The sequence below is a fragment of the Cebus imitator genome, unplaced genomic scaffold, assembly GCF_001604975.1.
Source record: "Cebus imitator isolate Cc_AM_T3 unplaced genomic scaffold, Cebus_imitator-1.0 Scaffold89, whole genome shotgun sequence".
Lineage (NCBI taxonomy): Eukaryota > Metazoa > Chordata > Mammalia > Primates > Cebidae > Cebus > Cebus imitator.
Window position 1 is genome coordinate 3,384,093 of NW_016107404.1, and position 7,897 is coordinate 3,391,989.

Consider the following 7,897-nt stretch of genomic DNA (forward strand, 5'->3'; position numbering starts at 1 on the left):
TTGTTGTTGTTGTTGAACGGCCGACCGTCCCCCCGTGTTCCAGTCGCCTGTTGAAAAGGCCCCGGGATCTCCTGTGCCGCGACTCACTGAGCCAGCTGAAACAGCGGCGCTGAGATTCCTGGAGGTTTTTTTGCCTAGGAATCTCCTGGCCTGGCTTGCTATTTCTGACGAATGGGCAACTCTGCCATCTCAGGGCTCCAGTCGCCAGCTAAGAGGGCACCCAGACCAGTGTCTTTTGTGCAGAGAACAGCCACGCCAGGGCGCGGGCAAAGCAGCCACCCGGGCCGAAACAGCTGTGCTGGCGACCCGTGGGGCTTCTCTGCCTGGGAGTCTCCTGGTCTGTGGGCAATAAAAATCCATCTGGAAATGCAGTGTCCACTCACCCTCTGCACTTTCACTGGAAGCTGCAATCCTGAGCTGTTCCTAGTCGGCCATCTTCCCCCGATCCCCCCGAGTTTGATGTTTCTTAATAACATGTTTTAAAATTTTACTTAAAGTTCTGAGATACAGGTGCAGGATGTGCAGGTTTGTTACATAGGTAGATGTGTGCCATGGTGGTTTCCTGTACCTCATCCTCTAGGTTTCCTTTCCTGGCCCCCCACCTGCCAACAGGCCTTGGTGTGTGATGTTCCCCTCTCTGTGTCCATGTGTTCTCTTTGTTCAAATCCCACTTATGAGTGAGAAAATGCAGTGTTTGGTTTTCTGTTCCTGTGTTAGCTTGCTGAGGATTCTTGGAATAATATTTTTTAACTTTTATCTTTTAAATTTTATACTGTTTCACTATTATAATCTGGCTTAGTAGCTGTAAGAAAATATATTCTAAAATTTATTTATTTATTTATTTTTGAGATGGAGTCTTACTCTGTCACAAAGGCTGGAGTGCAGTGGCACAATATCACTGCAACCTCCACCTCCTGGGTTCAAGTGATTCTCCTGTCTCAGCCTCCCAAGTAGCTGGGATTACAGGCAGATGCCACCAAGCCTGGCTAATATTTTTATTTTTAGTAGAGATGGGGCTTCACCATGTTGGCCAGGCTGGTCTCAAGCTCCTGGCCTCAAATGAGCTATCTACCTTGGCCTCCTAAAGTCCTGGGATTACAGGTGTGAGCCACTACGTCTGGCCTATAACACTTTTAAAATGCTCAATGTATTATTATTTTTTCTCAGTAGAAACTACCTACTAGGTTCATTTGCTGAAAAGTAAGAGTATTGTGGCATCTCTAGATTTCTCTTTAGCAGGACCCTGCACCAGGGCTCAGCACCTGCTGGTCATCCTACAGTGATCAGTGCCTTGAAAATCAAAGTAATTTCTTCCTTCAAATATCTGGGTGCCTCACAGAGATGGGAAATCTTTAACTACACATTCTATTTCTATACTTATTATCATTCCATTTGGAAAAACATGTCACATAGGGCCAAAGAGATCCAGTTATGCTGCAGATTCTGGTTAAATGAATACCTGATGAAGCGATAAACTTGTTTTAAAATGAATTTGCTGCTCTCATCAATTCCTTCCTCTTCTTTTGCAAGTCAGAAAATGTATCAAATAATGAACTTGATAATCTGCCCCTGCTAAATGCTACAAGCAATGTCCCAGGCTGCCCCTTATTTATTTAATTTCCGGTTTAAAAAAAAATCCAAAACTCTCTGCAGAGAAATGTCTTTTCCATCTTTCAGGTTAATGTATTAAAAGAAAAATCTGGCTACATATGGAACTTAAATAAATTGTATCAGGTTATTTAGACAAACATAGAATTAATTTACATTAAGTACACTGTGACGCTGCTATTAATTGTGATACAGTAGAGGATTACAGGGGGAGCAGAAAAAAAAAAAAGCCTGATTCCTGTGCTGACTCTACTGCTGGACAGGTAATCCAAGGAGCACATGTTTCAGACTGGGGAATTCTGCAGTTTGGCAGTTAACAGGTCACACCTGGTGAGGTTACCTTCTTTTCACAGGCTTTGAACTCTATGTGAACAGTCCCTGGGGTGAGGAAACATATTTTGATACCAAGGTCATTATCAAATTCATCCCTCCCAGAAGTACAACTTGTATCCAGTTGCCTCATTTTACCCTGGTGAGAGATTAGCATGCCTCATAAGAGCATTGAAACTAATTGCTACAACAAATTAATTAATTACATGCACAAAAGGAATTATTCCCTTGCATGGAGAAGACCAGAAAAGACGGCATATATCACTCTTCTTAATAATTTAATTATAATGAAATGATTATGGCACCTTGTTTCTGTAGATCTTCAAAAATTGAAGGCTTAGGTGTGATTTTATTGGTGACTGGGGATGAGTTAAACAACCTTTCTGTGTCACTCTTCATTTGCTGTTTTCTGATACCTGCAGAGCAGCTTTCAAATCATAACTATGAGTTACAATTATGCAACCATATGAAAATGCAGTGTTAACCCACCAGCAGTAGAAAATGGATTTTCAATTTATATTTTTTTCAGCTATGATGATGACTTTATACTGAGTTTGCCCTGCTTTCAGACACCACCCCCTTGGTAACTAACAGTATTTTTTTCTGAGATGACAGCGTAAGCCTTCAATAATGAGTATCTGTGGCTTTGCCTTCCACTTCCCTTCTGATAACAGCACCTCAGTTTTTCTTTGGAATATCAGCATTTGACAATTTCAATCCACATGGTTGTGGGGGTAAGGGGATGATGATCCCCATCTTAAGCTCTGGGTGGGTACATGGACCAAGCATGGTAGATGGGGGTGCAGCATCTGCGTGGACACACTGACTGGTTTAGAAATGGGCATGTAATCATGAAACCTGGAATTCTTGCTGGGAATTTTAGAAAAGAAAAGCTTTCTATTTTTCTTCTGATGTCGTTGCTAAACTAGCAGGATATAATTTGAGAGGCTCTGTTAGACCTCTGTGCCACTATCTGAAGAACCTGTTGGAAGAAAGTGGACCTGAGAAATGGAAGGGGACAGACGCCTCTGGATCCAGCCATGCCTGAAGTAGACTCCTGGACTTCAGAAATTCAGAAGCTCGGCCGGGTGCAGTGGTTCATGCCTGTAATCCTAGCACTTTGGGAGGCTGCAGCGGGTGGATCATGAGGTCAGGAGTTCAAGATTAGCATGGCCAACATGGTGAAACCCTGTCTCTAGTTAAAATACAAAAATTAGCTGGGTATGGTGGTGTGTTCCTGTAATTCCAGCTATTCAGGAAGCTGAGGCAGGAGAATTGCTTGAACCAGGACCCAGGAGGTGGAGGTTGCAGTGAGCTGAAATCATGCCACTGCACTCTAATCTGGGTGACAGAGAGAGACTCTCTCTCAAAAAAAAAAAAGGAAAGAAAAAATTTTGGAAGCTAAAAATTATTTTTGTTGGTTTGAACTGGGTTTCTGCTGTGTGTATCCAAAAGAGTCCTCTCATACACAGTTCTCTGGTCATCATTCCTATGAAATTAAAAAGGAGAAAATTGTAAATAGAGTTCCCCAAAACTATATCCATGTATCAAAGAGTCCAGTCCATTGTGTTCCTGGCTGAGTTCTCTGCAGTAAAATTCACATGAATTCTAAGGCTCAATGGTTCCTGAGGCAGGAGGAAGCTGAGTGTTTTTCACTTTAAAGAAGAAAAGCTTGGAAGTTTGGAATGTGTTTCTAAGAAACTGGTAATGCTATCACTCTGTTCTGTATTTGAATGTTTTCATTTACAACCAAGATACGAGTTACAAATGAGAGACATAAACATTTCTTTTTTGCAAAGTTTACAAATTGATTATTCTGTAGAATGCCCAATATTATACAGAGGAGAGAGATGGAAGGGTTGATAAATGGAAATAAAATACTTGTAAGTAGAGTAGTGCCCCCTTATTCACAGGGGATACATTCCAAGACCCCCAGTGGGTACCTGAAACTGAAGATGATATTGAACATTATGTGGACTATGTTTTTTTCTGTGCATACATACTATAAAGTTTAATGTCTAAATTAGGCTCAGTAAAGGATTAACATCAATAACAAATAATAAACTAAAGCAAGACAACAATGTGATAGCCAAGATGGCTACTGAGTGACGAAAGGGCGGGTAGCATGCACAGCACAGAGACTCATGTCCCAGATGGGATGGAACAGGCTCATGGAAGGTTTTATCATGCTACTCAGAATGGCATGCGATTTAAAATTTGTGAATTGTTGATATATGGAGTTTTCCATTTAACATTTTGGAACCATGTTGACCGTGGGTGTTGGAAGTTGTGAAAAGTGAAACCTTGGATGAGGAGAGACTACTGTAATGACTACTCATTGGAAACCTATTTGGAACTATTTTAATATGAAAGTTATTTAATTAGGTGGAAGACAAGTGTTCACATGAGAAGAGTATTGTAACCCCAGGCTGTGGTATCTGCATATCTTTTGAGTCTACTGTTCCTTTTTCTTTGGTTTGTGTTGACTGTTTGAGTCTATTCAGCTTTTTATTTTTTAGGTGTTAATCATCTGGTCATGGAAGCCTGGAATAACACAAGTGCTATTTGAACTGGGATAAAGGTAGCCTTCCATTGCCCTTTTCCTGCTCTTAGATGACAATTTCTGGGACTCAAAATAGAAGTCATGTCTTCTGAATAGCCACTACCCTGTTTTTTATTGGCCTCAGTTGTTTCCTGGGTGAGCCGGTACCAACTAAGAGCAGTCTGTGTGTAGGAAAGGGTGAGGCTAATTAACTCTGATGGGAATCAAATGTAGGATCTTGGCCTTATTAACATCCTTTATCCACCTGAGAAAACTGGATGTAGAGTGACAAATGAGAAGCTGGCAGTTCCAGCCTTTATTCTGGCCACAGTCTTCACCAACACAGGTGTCATATTACATTTGAAAAGGAAGAAGTTGAAATCAGTAACCTCATTCTGCCATTCCTCAGACCTGCCCACCAACTTCTGACCAGTTAGAGGATACCAGTAAGTTAAAGTCACTTTTAGACGGGGATGAATTTAACTTTTAAAGGCAATTTTCTTTTCTTTTTATGTATTTTAAGTAATCACTATAATACTTTAGGTGTTGTAGATTGAATTGTGTTCCCCCAAAATTATTTGTTGGAATTCTAACCTCTAGCACCTCAAAATGTGACCATATTTGGAGACTGGGCCTTTACAGTTAAAACAAGGTAATTCAAGTAGACCCTAATCCAATATGACTACTGTGCTTGTTAGAAGGAGAAATTCATGCACAGATACTCATAGTGGGAAGGTGATGTGAAGAGACAGAAGATAACCAGCTGCTAGCCAAGGGGAGAGATCTGGACCAGGTTTCTCCCTCATGGCCCTTAGAAGGAACCAACTCTTCAGGAACCTCGATTTTGGATCTAGCCTCCAGAATTGGGAGGCAGTACCTTTCTGTTGTTGAAGTCACAGTGTGTGGTACATTGTTATGGAAGTCCTAATAAACTAACACAGAAAGCCAGCGTCTTTAGGCCTTGTACCTCAGGATAGCTCGTTCACCCTTTCTCGGCAAGGTAGTTACTATCTTCTCATCTAAAACTCAGGAGGCTTGTCTGTGGACTCACAGCTGCCTGCTGCAGGAGATTGGATTTAACCTATGTGTATGACTCCAAGTTCAGTAGTTTTTACTTTTCCAAAAACAAACCCCGGAAGCTAAGGGAAATACAGCATTTTTCTTAAAAAGGAAAAAATATGAACAATTTAAGAGTGTTATACACAAAAAGTAACATTATAACACCCATGTACCTGCCATATAAATTTAATAAATGTTAACATATTTCCTTTAGATCTTTTTCCCAAATAAATCATTACAGATATTTCTCTTAGGCTTCTGTCTGTAGATGATTCCATTTTCTCCTCCGTAAAGGCAAACACAACCACTAATTTTGTTTATATTCAGTTCCTGTTTTAATATTTTCATGATATATATTTATCTATAAATAATGTGGTATTTTGTGTGTTCTTATAAAACAAAACAAATGGTATACTGTACGTGTCATTCTATAACTTTTCACTTACCATGGTTTTGAACCTTATCCATGTGGACATAGATAGTTCTAGCTGGCCTACTTTAACTGCTCTGTCGTATACTGTGACATTTATTCTCTAGTAAAAATAACTCTGCACAAAGTAATGCTGCAGCGGAAATTATTGAGCTTGTCCTTTGTGTGTGAGTGCAAGTTTTCCTTAGCTTACTATATCTAGAAACCAAATTGATGGGTCATGAGTAGGCATTTCTCCATTTTCAGTAAATATCGTCAAATTGATCTTCAAGTGAGTAATGCCAAATCACACTTTCACTTACAGTGTATGAGAATTAATGTTTTCCCATATTTTGGTATTGTACACTTTAAGCTTTTGGTTATCTGATGTCATTTTAAAATGTTTTGTACAATTTATATGTACTTAAAACACACACACATAGACACTTATGTACATGTGTACACAGATAGCCATAAAGCATATAATATTGCTTCCATGTTTTAAAACTATATACTAAAGGCGTGTACATTTTATCTTATATCTTGCTTTTTCATTCAATGTATTCATGAGATTTATTTAAATTGACATGTATTGTTCTAGTTCATTCATTTCCACTGCTATACAATCTACTGTATAAACATATCTCAATTTACGTATTCATTCTCCTCTTGATGGATATGTAGGATGTTGCTGACTTTCTAGCACATCAGTCAATATTGCTGTGAACATGCTTATTATCTGCGTCCCCTTTTACCTACATGTGAAGGTTCTCTATATGTCCAGCAGTGAAATTGCTGTCATAGGGTAAATATACCTTCAATTTTACAGGTAATGCCCAATTGTTTTGAGTAGGTCTATTTTATAATCTTAGCAGCAGAGTAAGAAATTTCTTCTTACTTTATAACCTTGTCAATATTCGCTATTGCTAATATTTTAAGCTCATCTGTATCTCATAGGTAAGAAGCAATACCTCATTCTGAGTTAAAGTCAGTTTATTCTGGCAAACTGGTAAATGGGCAAAGCAACCCAGACTCGTAGTATTTGTCCATTTCCATTGTGTGAATCTTCCCACATGGCCAGTTTTCAGTTAGTGACATGACAGTACTACTCTGGCAATTCTGAGTTGGGAAGAGGTGGGAACAATCAACTTTCCCATGATGGTTCAAGCTTGCTTATTTTAGGATGACAAATTTATGGTTAAAATTACATTTAATTAAATTTACATTTCCCTGATTACTATTTACATGGAGCATCTTTCCATATAATTTTTCCACTATTTATTTCTTCTGTGAAATTCATTTCTCATTGATCTAAAATGTTTCTACTCTCATAAATTAAATGTGTAAGTGGTTTACAGGTGTTTCAATTTGTTTCACTGGCATATTTACTTATTCATCAATTTCACACTATTTCAAGTTATAGTGATAAAATATCTCCCTATTCGCCCCTTTCCCTTCTTGTTCTTTGTCAGAATCATTCAATACTCCTGACAGCATGGCATAGTGGTATCAAGGGCACGGACACTGGAGACAAATTGGGGAAGAATCTTCATTTCTTTATTACTATTTGTCTGACCCTGCATAAGTTTTTACTCTTTCTGTGCCTCTGTTTTCTCATGTATAAAATGAAAGTGATAGTGGAACCTGTCTTACAGATATGGTTATTGTGGATATTGAAAAGTTATTTAAAGTTCTTAGGTGCTTGATCAACAGAAAATACTATTAAATATTTGCTATTATTCCATAAATACATTTAGAATCAACCCATCAGGTTCCCTAAAATATTATACCAGGATTTTCATTGGAATTTTATACATTAGTTCAGGGGAAAACCAACATTTTTATAATAGTGAGTTATCCCTTGCATGCAAATAGTGTATTTAAGTCCTTTTTTTTTTTTTTTTTTGAAAATTTTATTAAATATTTGCTATTATTCCATAAATACATTT